The sequence below is a fragment of the Vicugna pacos genome, chromosome 22 (assembly GCF_048564905.1).
Source record: "Vicugna pacos chromosome 22, VicPac4, whole genome shotgun sequence".
NCBI classification, from domain to species: domain Eukaryota; kingdom Metazoa; phylum Chordata; class Mammalia; order Artiodactyla; family Camelidae; genus Vicugna; species Vicugna pacos.
In genome coordinates this window covers 21,402,227-21,414,704 of record NC_133008.1, presented here as the reverse complement: position 1 = coordinate 21,414,704, position 12,478 = coordinate 21,402,227, and positions in this window count along the sequence as shown.

Here is a 12,478-nt window from a genome sequence, read left to right as displayed (position 1 = left end):
CCAAAACCTGAAAACCTCCCCTTGCCTCTTTGATTTGACAGGAACCCCTGCCTCCCCTTGGCTACTCTGCCCAGAGAAAAGCCCTGTGGCCTCACCTGCGCCCTGTGAGACAGTGTGTGGAGGGGAGTGGGTGATCCATGTAGGGATGTGTGATGGCGCCCCGTGGGCTGATGGCGCAGAGAGCCTGACGGACTGGCAGGTGGTCAGGGTGTTATTCCAAAGGCCATGAGAAGCTGGGAGGTGGGGGATGACCTGAGCTCTACTTCTTTGAGTCTCAGTTTCCCCATACTCATGGGATTTGTGTGAGCATTCAGTGAGATTCTGCTTTTACAGCTTTTAACGGGGTGTCTGGCACATAGTAGTTACTTAATAAGTATAAATATTATTACTTCCTCCTCCAGGAAGCCCTCCTGGTTGTCCAGGCAATTTGTCTGCCTCCCATAGCTGCCTTATCCATCCCCTTCAACCCACAAACTCTGAGTAGTAACTCACTGGTTCTGTGGGAGCCCAGGAAGATAGGTAGGTCTATCTGGGGTCCCCTGTGTCCCTTGCACCCAGTACAGCACTGGGCGCTTAATAGGTGTGCAATAAACTACCAGAAAAAGGAGACAAGTGAGTGCTGGGTGTTCCATTCTGAGGCCAACAGGAGGTACAGGGAGGCACCTGAGCCTGGGTTTAGGGGGAAGACACACCCCAGAAAGCCAGGTTCCTCCTCCAGCTGAGGCCCCCACTTTGCCAGTTCCTGGCTTCTAGAGCCCCATCTCCTGGTCTCCTCACAGCTGCCCTTATGAATTACCTACTATACGCTGGGCTTTGGGCTGGGAACACACCAGGGATCCAGCAGCTCCCAGGCTGGGAGGACAGTGCAGAGGTCCCAGCTGTGACAGGTAACACACAGGCAGCTGAAGGGTCCAAGGCATATTCAGGGAGGCTCATTCAAGGGTAAGGCTTGGCCTCATTCAACAGAGTTTCCCTCAGCTCTTGCCTGGACATTCTCAGTCTTAAATGTGAAGGCCTCAGAAGCCAGTCTGACCCTTCTAGTCCATCCCGTTCCAGGTTCTGCCTGGACCCCTCCCCACCTCTCACACCCTCGGTAGCTTCCCTTGGCCCACTGGAGAAAACAGGCTCCTCTGCTGGACATCTGAACCCCTGTTTCCTTGTCTCTGCTGACCCCAGGCTGTCTTTTCTGCCTGGAAGTTTCCTCACCATTTACACCTAGAGAACTCCTATGCATCCCTCAAAACCCAAATATGGGAACACATACTGAGATCATCTTGGGACACTTTGACTATGACAGGGCTAGGTAGGGGTAAGAAGGGCAAAGTGCCACATGGAAAATCCCAAATAAGTCTTTCCCCAACACCCTCTTTAACTTAACTATCCTCTCCTTCCTGCACTGGCCGCTTGCCACTAGGCATTCAGCAGTTTCTATAAGGAGTGCCCAGACATGCGTGGATATGTCCTGGTCCCAGAAAGGGAGGAGGCAAGGGTTCAGGCTGCCACTACCCCCCCAACCCCCCAACACACACACCATATGGTGATGATTTGGGGAGAAGCAGTGAGAAACTGAAAAACAGAAATGCAGAGAGAACAAGGGAGAAAGAGAGAGACTGAAAGAGACAAAGAGAGAAAACATGGAAACTTTCTAGGCATTTTCTCTGCCAAGGTGCTGTGTTTGGGGGTGAGAACCCCGAGAGGCAGAAAGTGCCCCAACCAGCCAAGGAGGAAGACTTGGGCTATTGGGTGACTTGGACTCCAAGCTGTGTGAGCCATGCATAGGATTGCCCCGATCTGAGCCTCAGTTTTCCCCGGTGACAGGGAGCTGACTCCTGCATCCACCTGGATGGGGCTGCGTGTCCACACGTCAACCAGGACCTAGCACACTGCAGGTGCTACGTAAATGCACACCATGGTCAGTGAAATCATTCCAGGAGCAGGCATGCAAACCGAGGCACTGGAGCGGGGCGTGCAGAGGCGGGAGTTGGGAGGGAAGTCAGGGTTCCGGGCAGTGAGCACATGGGGGCCGGAACCTGACTCCTCAGCTCACCCACTTCCTGCCTGGCCAGGGGCTGTCCTGGTGACCCCGGAGGCAAGGAACCCACACAGCCGGTCCCAGGGCCTGAGCCGACCACTTCCGCCCCCCATTCCCCTGCAGCCCAGGCTCTGCTGACTCACACTCAGCTGTCCCCATCCTTCCCCAAGTGAGTCCTCATTTTGAGGCAGGGGTGGACAGAACTCAAGGGGCCTGGCAGAGGCCCAAACCCAGAAGGCAGGGAGGTCACAGCCGGGAGCATCACCAAGGCAAACCATACCCCAGCCTTAACTGCCTGGCAAATGAAATCCTGCCTTTGATGAGGAAAAAAAAATGAATACATCAATTGGAATCAATCACAATTTCTAACTTTTGGACACCTAAAAAACATCCATACAGAAATTGAAACAATAAGCCTAGGACTGAGAGAAGATACCTGCAATGCCTTTAACTGACCAAGGAGAAGCTACCAGAACCTATGAAGGCCTCCCAGACACATTAGATTGAAAGGAAAAACACCAGACTGAAAAAAGGGCAGATAGAATTGTTTTGGTCATAAAAAGGATCCCGAGCTGGGTGGCTTACAACAGCAGAAATGTATTCTGTCACAGTTGCTGGAGGCCAGAAATCCCACATCAAAGTGTCAGCAGGGCTGGAGGCTGTGAGGGAGAGCTGGTCCCAGGCCTCCCTCCTAGCTTCTGGTGACTTTGGTACTGGGTGGCATCCCTCAGTCTCTGCAGCATCACTCCAGTCTCGGTTTCTTACAAGGAAATCAGTCACTGGATTTAGGGCCCACCCAACTCTAGTATGACCTCCTCTTAACTAAATAATTACATTTACAAAGACCCTAAAGGTCACAATCTGAGGTTCTGGGTGGACGTGACTTTGGGGACACACTATCCAATGCTGTACAGGCGTGAACAGGTAATTTAGAGAAGACAAACCCAGGACAACCAAAAATAGAAGCTCAGCCTAGGGGTCAGCGAATGAAGTCACTCTGCAATCCCTCTTCACTCCTAGGGAGGCTCACAGGCAGGGGCTGGGGCAGCGGACAGAGTCGCTGGTGACTGGTCACTTCCACTTCACCACATGGAAGAACAATTTGGCCATGTGAGTGCAATTGAAGATGTTTGGACTCTCCCTCCTGGCCATTCTGTGCCAGGTACAAACCCCAGGGAAGCCTACAAATGCATTTCTTCCCAGCAGCATGGTTCATAATAATAATGAGTTGGAACCTAGGGAAATGTTAGAGTGTGATCTTACCACGGAGTACTATACAGCGATGAAAAAGGATGAGCCAGACAAACCCAGATCACTGAGTGAAAATAATTGTAACCATGTGATACCATTTTTATAAAGTTTTTTTATTTACACACATATATATTTGGTTTTTGTTGTTGTTGCTGCTTTAAGTTTTGGCAGGGGGGAAGTAATTTGGCTTATTTATTTATTTATTTATTTAAATGGAGGCACTGAAGATTGAACCCAAGACCTTGTGCATGCCAAGCCTGCACTCTACCACTGTACTCTACCCACTATCATTTTAACCATTTTTAAGTGGACTGTTCTGTGACATTAAGTACATTCATGATGTTGAGCATACACACAAGACATCACCACTGTCTTCTTCCAAAACTTTTACATCGCCTCCAAATGGTCACACTGTAACCATTAAGCAATAATTCCTCATTCCTCCCCCTCTTCCTCTTCAGCCCCTGGTAACCTCTTATCTACTTCCTGTCTCTATGAATTTGTATATTCTAGGTATTTCATAAAAATGGAATCAGATAATGTCTGTCCTTCTGTGACTGGCTTATTTCATTCAGCATAATGTTTTCAAAGTTCTACCACATTGTAGTATGGAACAGAACTTCTTTCTATTTTTATGACTGAGTAATTTTCCATTGTGTGGATATACTAGGTTTTGTTTATTCATTCAGTTACTAGTGGACATTTGTGTTCTTTCTACCTTTTTTGGTTATCGTGAGTAGTGCTGCTGTGGACATTTGTGTACAAGCTCAGTTTCAGCCCCTGCTTTCAATTCTTTTGGATATACCTCCAGAAGTGGAGTTGCTGAATCATACGGTCATTCTGTTTAGCTTTTTGAGGAACTGCCAAACTGTTTTCCACAGCAGCTGCACCATTTCACTTCTCCCCACCAGAGGTGCAAAAGAGTTCCAATTTATCCACACCAACACTTGTTATTTTGATAATAGCCATGCTAATGGGTGTAAAGTGTTATCTCATTGTAGTTTCCATTTGCATTTCCTTAATGATTAGTGATGCAAGCATCTTTTTACCTGCTAGTTGGCCATTTGTATATCCTCCTTGAACATAATATCCTTTGCTTGGCGGGGGAGGGATAAATTAGGAGTTTGGGATTAACGGATACACACTACTATATATAAAATAGATAAACAACAAGGACCTACTGTATACCACAGGGAACTATATTCAATTTCTTTTAGTAAGTTATAATGGAGAAGAATCTGAAAATACATATATATATATATATGAATACATGTAACTGAATTGCTTTGCTGTACAGCTGAAACTAACATTGTAAATCAACTATAGTTCAATAAAAAAATTAAATTAAAGGAAAAAAAATCCTTCACGTGTTTTTTAAGTGTGTTGTTTGTGTTTTTGTTGTTGAGTCATAGGAGTTCTCTGTATATTCTAGATACTGAAAATTCCTGAGATATATGATATATAAATATTTTCTAGCTTTCTTGTGAATTCTTTGGTGTTTTCTATACATAGGGTCATGTCATCTGCAAATAGAGACAGTCTTATTTCTTCTTTTTCAATTTAGATGCCTTCTATTTATTTTTCTTGCCTAATTCCTCTAGTTAAAACATCTAGTATGATGTTGAATAGCAGGTGGTAAACGTAGACATTCTTGTCTTGTTCTTTGTCTTATGGGGAAAGCTTTCAATCTCTCACCACTGAGTATGAAGTTAGCTGTGACTTTTTCATAAATGTCTTTTATCATGTGTGTGTTCTTTCCATGTCTACTTTCCTGAGGGTTTTTTTAATCAAAAAAGATATTGGATGTTGTCAAGTGTCTTTAATGCATCAATTGAGATGATGATGTGGGATTTTTTTCTCTTCATTCTATTAATATTATGTTACATTGATTGGTTTTCTTATGTTGAACCACCCTTACATTCTTGAGATCAATCCCACTTGGTTATGGTGTGTAGCTCTTTTAATTAATATACTTTTGGATTCAGTTTAGCATTTGGTTTAGGGATTTTGCATCTGTATTGGTAAGGGATATTGATCTTTGTTTTAGGAAAAATCTCAGTCCTCTTTTTGGGTTTTTCCTTTACTCTCACGGCACTACCACACTCACAACACCTCTGACACAGAAAAGCACTTCCGTGTTTTTCCATCTCAACAAACGATTCTCTATGACACCAGCTGAGTGTCTGACAATTTAACTCAGTTCTGATACTCTACCTGGAGATAGCATCAGAGCCACAGGTTAAGGTCTTAGTCTCACAAGACTGCCCCCAGTTGAGATGCCAATCTCAAGTCCAGATTGTCACCTGTGCTTCTGACTAATCAGTTATAAATCGGGGCTTCCCGCAACCCGCTGTTCGGGTTGAATTAATTTGTTAGAGCAGCTCATAGAACGCAGGGCAACAGTTTACTCCGTGTTTACCTGCTTATTATAAAAAGATAGGATAAGGATATAGAGGAGCATCCAGTTGAAAGAGATGCGTACGGCAAGGTGTGTGGGAAGGGGCACAGAGCTCCTCTGCCCTTCTCCCAGCACCTCCATGTGTTCACCAATCTGGAAGCTCTCTGAATCCCGCACTTTGGGATTTTTATGGAGGCTTCATCCTGTAGGTATGATCAATCATTAACTCCATTTCCAGGCCATCTTGCCTCTCTGGACAATGGGAGATATGGCTGAAAATTCCAAGCTTCTAATCATGGCTTGGATCTCCTGGTGACCAGTCCCTCATCCAGGAACCATCTACTACAAGCCCAGCCAGAGTCACCTCATTACAACAAAAGACACTCCTATCACCCAGGAAATTCCAGAGGACTGAGGAACTTTGTGTTGGGAACCAGGGTCAAAGAGCAAATGTTAGAACAAAAGATGTCCTAGTGCTCTTACCACTTGGGAAGTTACAAGGGTTTCAAGAGTTCTGTGCCAGGAATTGAGGGCAGAGACTTATATATATATACTATTATCTCACAGTGTGTAATATTCTTTCCTCGTGACATGTGTATCTGTCATTATTATCAGGGTAATTCTGGCCTTGTTAGAACTGTTGTGTCCCCTTCTATTTTTTGGAAGAATTAGATAAGAATTGGCACTCACTATCCATCAAATGATTGGTAGGATTCACTAGTGAAGCCATTTGGTCTTGGACTTCTCTTTTGTTGGAAGGTTTTTGATTATTGATTCCATTTCTTCGTCTGTTATAGGTCTGTAAGGATTTTCTATTTCTTCTTGAGTCAGTTTAGGTAATTTGTATGTTTCTAGGAATTTGTCCATTTCATCTAGGTTATCTAATTTCTGAACATGCAATTTTTCATAGTATCCTTATTGTTTTTTTTCCCAACAAAGTATAGTTGATTTACAATGCTGTGTTCAGTTTCTGGTGTACAGCATAGTGATTCAGTTATATATATATATATATATATATATATATATATATATATATATATATTCTTTTTCATGTTCTTTTTCACTATAGGTATTACAGCCTACTGAATATAGTTCCCAGTGCTATACAGTAAGACCATGTTGTTTCTTATTATCTCCTTTATTTTTATGAAATCAGTAGTTATGCCCAATTTTTATTTCTGATTTGAGTTATTTGCATTTCTTTTTTCTTTGTCAACCTAGCTAAAAGTTTGTTGATTTTTGTTGATCTTTTCAAAGAAGCAACTTTTGGTTTCATTAATTCCAATGATTCTGTTATTTCTTTATTCTGTATTTTATTGATCTCTGCTCTAATCTTTATGATTTCCTTCCTTCTGCTAGCATTGATTTTAGTTTACTCTTCTTTTCCTACTTCCTCAAAGTGTAAAGTTAGGTTAATGATTGGAGATTTTTTTTCTTTTTCAATGTAGCCATTTAAAGTTGTCAATTTCCTTATGAGCCTTTGCTGCATCCCATTACTTTTAATTTGGCTGGGGAAGGTCATTAGATCTATTTATTTATTTATTATTAGGTTGTTTTTTTTTTAAATAGAGGTACCGGGAATTGAACCCAGAACCCAGGAGCATGTTCTCTACCACTGAGCTATACCCTCTCCCCATCCCATTACTTTTAGTATGTTGTGGTTTTGTTTTCATTCATCCTTAAGCATTTTCCAATTTCTTTCATGATTTCTTCTTTGATCCATTGTTTCTTTAAGAGAATGTCATTTAATATCTGCATATTTGTGATCATTCCAGTTTTCCTTCTATTATTGATTTCTAGCATCATTCCTTTGTAACTGGAGATGATTTCAGCCTTCTAAAATTTATTGAAAATTGCTTCTTTTCTGACATATGATCTATACTGGAGCATGTCTCATGTACATTTGATAAGAATGTGTTTTTTGCTCTTGTTGAAGAAGTGTTCTGTAGATGTCTGTTTGATCTAGTTGGTTTACAGTATTGTTCAATCCTGCATATTGTTACTCTTCTGTCTAGACGTTCTATCCTTTATTAAAGTAGGATATTGAAGTCTCCAACTGTTATTGTAGAACTAGTTACTTCTCCCTTCAGTCCTTAGATATGGCTCTGAGTTTACTGCCTAGCGTTCCTTCATTTCAACCTACCAGACTCCCTTTAGCATTTCTTGCAGGACAGATACAACGGTTAAAAAAAAAACAAAAAATCACCTCCATCAACTTTTGCTCATCTGAGAATGTCTTGATTTCACCTTCATTTTTTTTAATTGAAGTATAGTTGATTTACAGTGTTGTATTAGTTTCTGGTGTACAGCATAGTGATTCAGTTATACATATATATCTTCTATGTGTATATCTTGTCATATTCTGTTCCCTTATACGTTATTACAAGCTATTGGATGTAGTCCCCTGTGCTATACAGTATAAACTTGTTGCTTATCTGTTTTATGTATGGTACTGTATATCTGCAAATCTCGAACTCCCAATTTATCCCTTTGTACCCCCTTTCGCCTGGTAACCTTGTTTGTTTTCTATGTCTGTGAGTCTGTTTCTGTTTTGTAAGTTTGTGTCTTCTTTTTTTTTTTTTTTAGGTTGCACATATAAGTGATATCATATGGTATTTTTCTTTCTCTTTTTGGCTTACTTCACTTAAAATGACATTCTCTAGGTCCATCCATGTTGCTGCAAATGGCATTATTTTATTCTTTTTTATGGCTGAGTAGTATTCTGTTGAATAAGTATACCACAGCTTCTTTATCCAGTCATCTGTCAATGGACATTCAACAATATTAATTCTTCCAGTCCAAGAGCATGGGATATCTTTCCTTTCAGTTCACTTTTCTTCATTCTTTTTGCTTTCTGCTCTTCAGGTTTGATAATCTCAATTGTCCTGTCTTCGGATCTGCTGATTCTTTCTTCTGTGGCTCAAGTCTTCTCTTGAGCCCCCTAGTGAGTTTTTCATTTCAGTTATTGTACTTTTCAGATGCAGAATTTCTGTTTGATTTCTTTTCCTAATTTGTATCTTTTTATTGATAATCTCATTTTGTTCATACATTTTGTTTTCCTGATTTCCTTTAGTTCTTTTTTTTCATATTTTCCCTTAGCTCTTTCAGCATGTTTAAGACAGTTATTTTAAAGTGTTTGTCTGGTAAGTCTGATGTCTGGGCTTTCTAAAAGATGATTTCTGTCAATTAATTCTGTTCTTTTTAATGGCCTGTACTTTCATGTTTTTATGCCTTATGTTTTTTTGTTGTTGTTGAAAACTAGGCATTTGAATATTATAATATGGTAACTCTGGAAATTTGGTTCTACCCTTTCCTGAGGGTTTGGTGTTTTATTTTTATTTTTGAATCATCGAAAGCTGTAGTATATCTTATGTTTAGGTACTTTTCCAAACTATTTTTTGCAAAGACTGTATTCCCCTTCACGAATGGTTGCTGAAGCCTCTCCTCCTTTAGCTCATGTTCAGCTAATGTCTTAACAGAGATTTCCTTTAATTCTAGGAACTTAAAAAGAAAAACCAAAAAACTAAGCTAACCAAACAAACAAAAAGTCTGCATCTCCCGGTCTCTGTAGACTGGTTCTGCACTGGAATACTCCTCCAGCATTTGGCCAGACTTGTCCTGAGTCTAGGGATCAGCCTGAGGTGAAAGCTTGGTCTTCTCAGGTTTTTTCTGAGCATAAGTCTTGCCCCTGAGTGGGCACATGGATTTCTAAATTCCCTCCATATACACAGATGCTTTTGCATGTCCTAATTTCTCAAAGGCTCTCCCCCAGCTTTTCCTCCCAGGGTTTAATGTTTGTGATATGTTTTGACCATAAACTTTTGCCCTAGGTGTCTGTATGGGGTTGGTTCAGTTTGAAGTTTTTTTGAGCAATTTTTGAGCACTTTTCCAGCCTAAGCTCCAAGTTAGGCAGTTCAGAGGTGAGCAGCCCTGTCAGTCCTTTGAGAAGCCTCCAGACAGGTTAGAACAGACTTACACAGTAATTTGTGAATAAGATCTGCTCTGCTCCCCCCAGAACCAGGTACTGGGGTCCTGCAGTGGGAACATGGGTTACTTCTGCTACAAGACCACTGCTGAGCTGGAGAGCAGACGGGGCAAGGGCAAGTAGAAATGCCACAAAGCTTTCCTACCATCTCAGGTTGCCTTTTTCTTGTTTCAACATTTGCTTAGTTGCTGCAAACTTCTGACCATTTTTCTGAGTTCTAACAAAGTTGATTCTGATGGTTTTTGTTTGATGTTACTGTCGGGGAAGGAGAGGTTGGAGCTACCTGTTGCACCATTTTGCCAATAAAGTTTTAAATACACCTGAGACAGAAAGAAAGGGGGAAAGGCACAGCCATTAAAGGAATGACAGAGCAATTAGCACCAAGATGGTGGAAAAGTCAATTCTCAATAGACCTAGAGGCTCAAGATGGCGGGAGAGTCAACCTCCAGTGGACCTTGAGCTTCATTATACACATTGTAATGTCCAAGCATGGTGAATGACACACCCACAAGAGACAAGACAGTTCTGAGGCTAACTATGAAAGGTCAAAGAGAGAGCAGTGGCCCAGTTCCTGGGAACCCCCGCCCCCTTCCCAAAAGTAGTTGGAATAATCCTCTCACTTGTTAGCATATAAAAACTAGCAACACCTTACCTCGGGGTCCCTCTCTCTTGCCTTCTGAGACAGCCCACACTCTGTCTATGGAGTGTGTATTTACCTTTACTTTAACCCCCTGCCTCCACCCCAGCAGTGTATATTTATCTAAATAAATCTACTTTTACTCAACTATGGCTCACTCTTGAATTCTTCCCTGTGTGAAGACAAGGACCCTTACTTGGCGTGATGCATCCCAGGGACTCGAATGAGACCTGGGACACGGCCATCCTCCTGCACCCCCCTCTTTGTCCTGTATCACACCAATCACCTAAATATATAAATATAAATACACATCTATATATATGTATATATATAAACGGGCATGGGGATGATCAAATCCAAATTTTAGACAAGGGCTTGATGAATGATGGATGGTAGAGGTGGACGAGGGCTTCACCTCCCTTGGGAATATTTCTTTCTTTAGCAGGGTGCTGGGTACCTGGGTATTTGTTATTTTATTATTGATACTTCGGGGTCTGCCTGGAATATTTTATGATGAAAAATCAAACTGACAGGAGAAGGTTTGGTGATTTCCCAACAAGTTAAACAAAATGACCACATGACCCCACAATTCCACTCCTTGGTTTATACCCAAAAAAGCTGAAAACAGGTGTTCAAACAAAAACTTGTACGTGCATATTGATGCCAGTGTTACTGAACCAAGTCCATCTGCCCAACACACAGCAAGCCAAATGCTGAGTGCTGAGGTTTGCAGCAGAGAAAGAATTTATTCACAAGGCAGCCAAGCGAGGAGACGGGAGAACAAGTCTCAGATCCATCTCCCCGAAGATGAGGGGGGTGGGATGTTTATGGAATAAGCAGGTGGTCCTGGGCGTGGGGAAAGGTGACTGGAAATAAGCAAAAGGTAAGATAATCAGTGTTCTTCACAGGCATATCTGGGTTACATGCTTCTGCATATTCAAAAATGGAGGCCCTTAATGCGATCTGAGGGTGGATTTTTCTGGCCCGCTGACGTCAAAAGGCCATTTATCCAACACCTGTACAGGCTCCGTTTTAGGGTCAGTGGTCCCAGTCAGCCTTAGCTGGCTCTCGGTGGACAAGAGCTGACTCCAAGTTTCCTATAAAACAACTGGGCTATGTGACGCTGGGAAGGTATGCAGTTAAAGAGAGGCAGAAAGAAAGAAAGAAAGAAAAAAATAACTAAAGTGAACTTAATCCGTGAAGGCAGTTGAAGGGGTTGTAACAAGCTGTTCCCCTATCCGTTGCTCTGCAAGAGAAATGCAAGGATTCCTGTTAACTCTCTGGGGCACGGTTTCAGTGGCTGCAAAGGGTGGGGTAGGGGAAGGAGTGGGGAGTCTCCGCTAATTGGGAACATGGTATCCTTTTGGGGTGATAGAAAAGTTCTGGAAATAGTGGTGATGATTATGCCACACTGAGAATGTACTAAATGCCACTAAACTGTACATTTTTAAATGGTTAAAATGATACATTTTATGTTATGTGTATTTTACCATGATAAAAACATTGTTTTAATAATAAAATAAAGTAAAATAAAACTGACTTTGCTCAAGAAGTAACCCAGCCATCAGTTGGGCAATTAAAAAAAATTATTTTAAGGAGGAAGTAATTAGGTTTTTATTTATTTATCTATTTTAATGGAGGTACTGGGGATTAAACCCAGGATTTCGTGCATGCTAAGCATGTGATCTACCACTGAGCTATACCTTCCCCTGAGGTGGGCACTTCGGGGGGGTACATTTACATGATCATAGATTTTTTTTTTAACCTTATTCTTGATCCTGAAGAGCTGTAAAGAGACCTTTTCAGGTGAGGAAAATGACCTTTGACAAGGAGAAGATTCTGGGATGTGAAATGCTTGCTTGCCCAGGTCATGGAGCCAAGGAGAAGCCAAAGTGGGATTTGAACCAGGCCTGTCTGCTGTGACTGACCTCATGGGCTTGGGTCCGATTTCAAGTTCCTTTGCCAGGCTGTGGTCTGGAGTTGCCTGTCTGACCTCAGGGCCTTTGAACATGCTGTGTTCCCCTGCCAGGATCACCCTTCCCTCTACTCCTCCCATGCCTAGAAACCTCTTTTGTCACTTGAAAGGAAGCCTGGCACATAATAAATGTTAAAGAAATATTTGTGGAATGAATGAATGAATGAAGACATGAATAGATGGATTCCTGTAAAGCACCT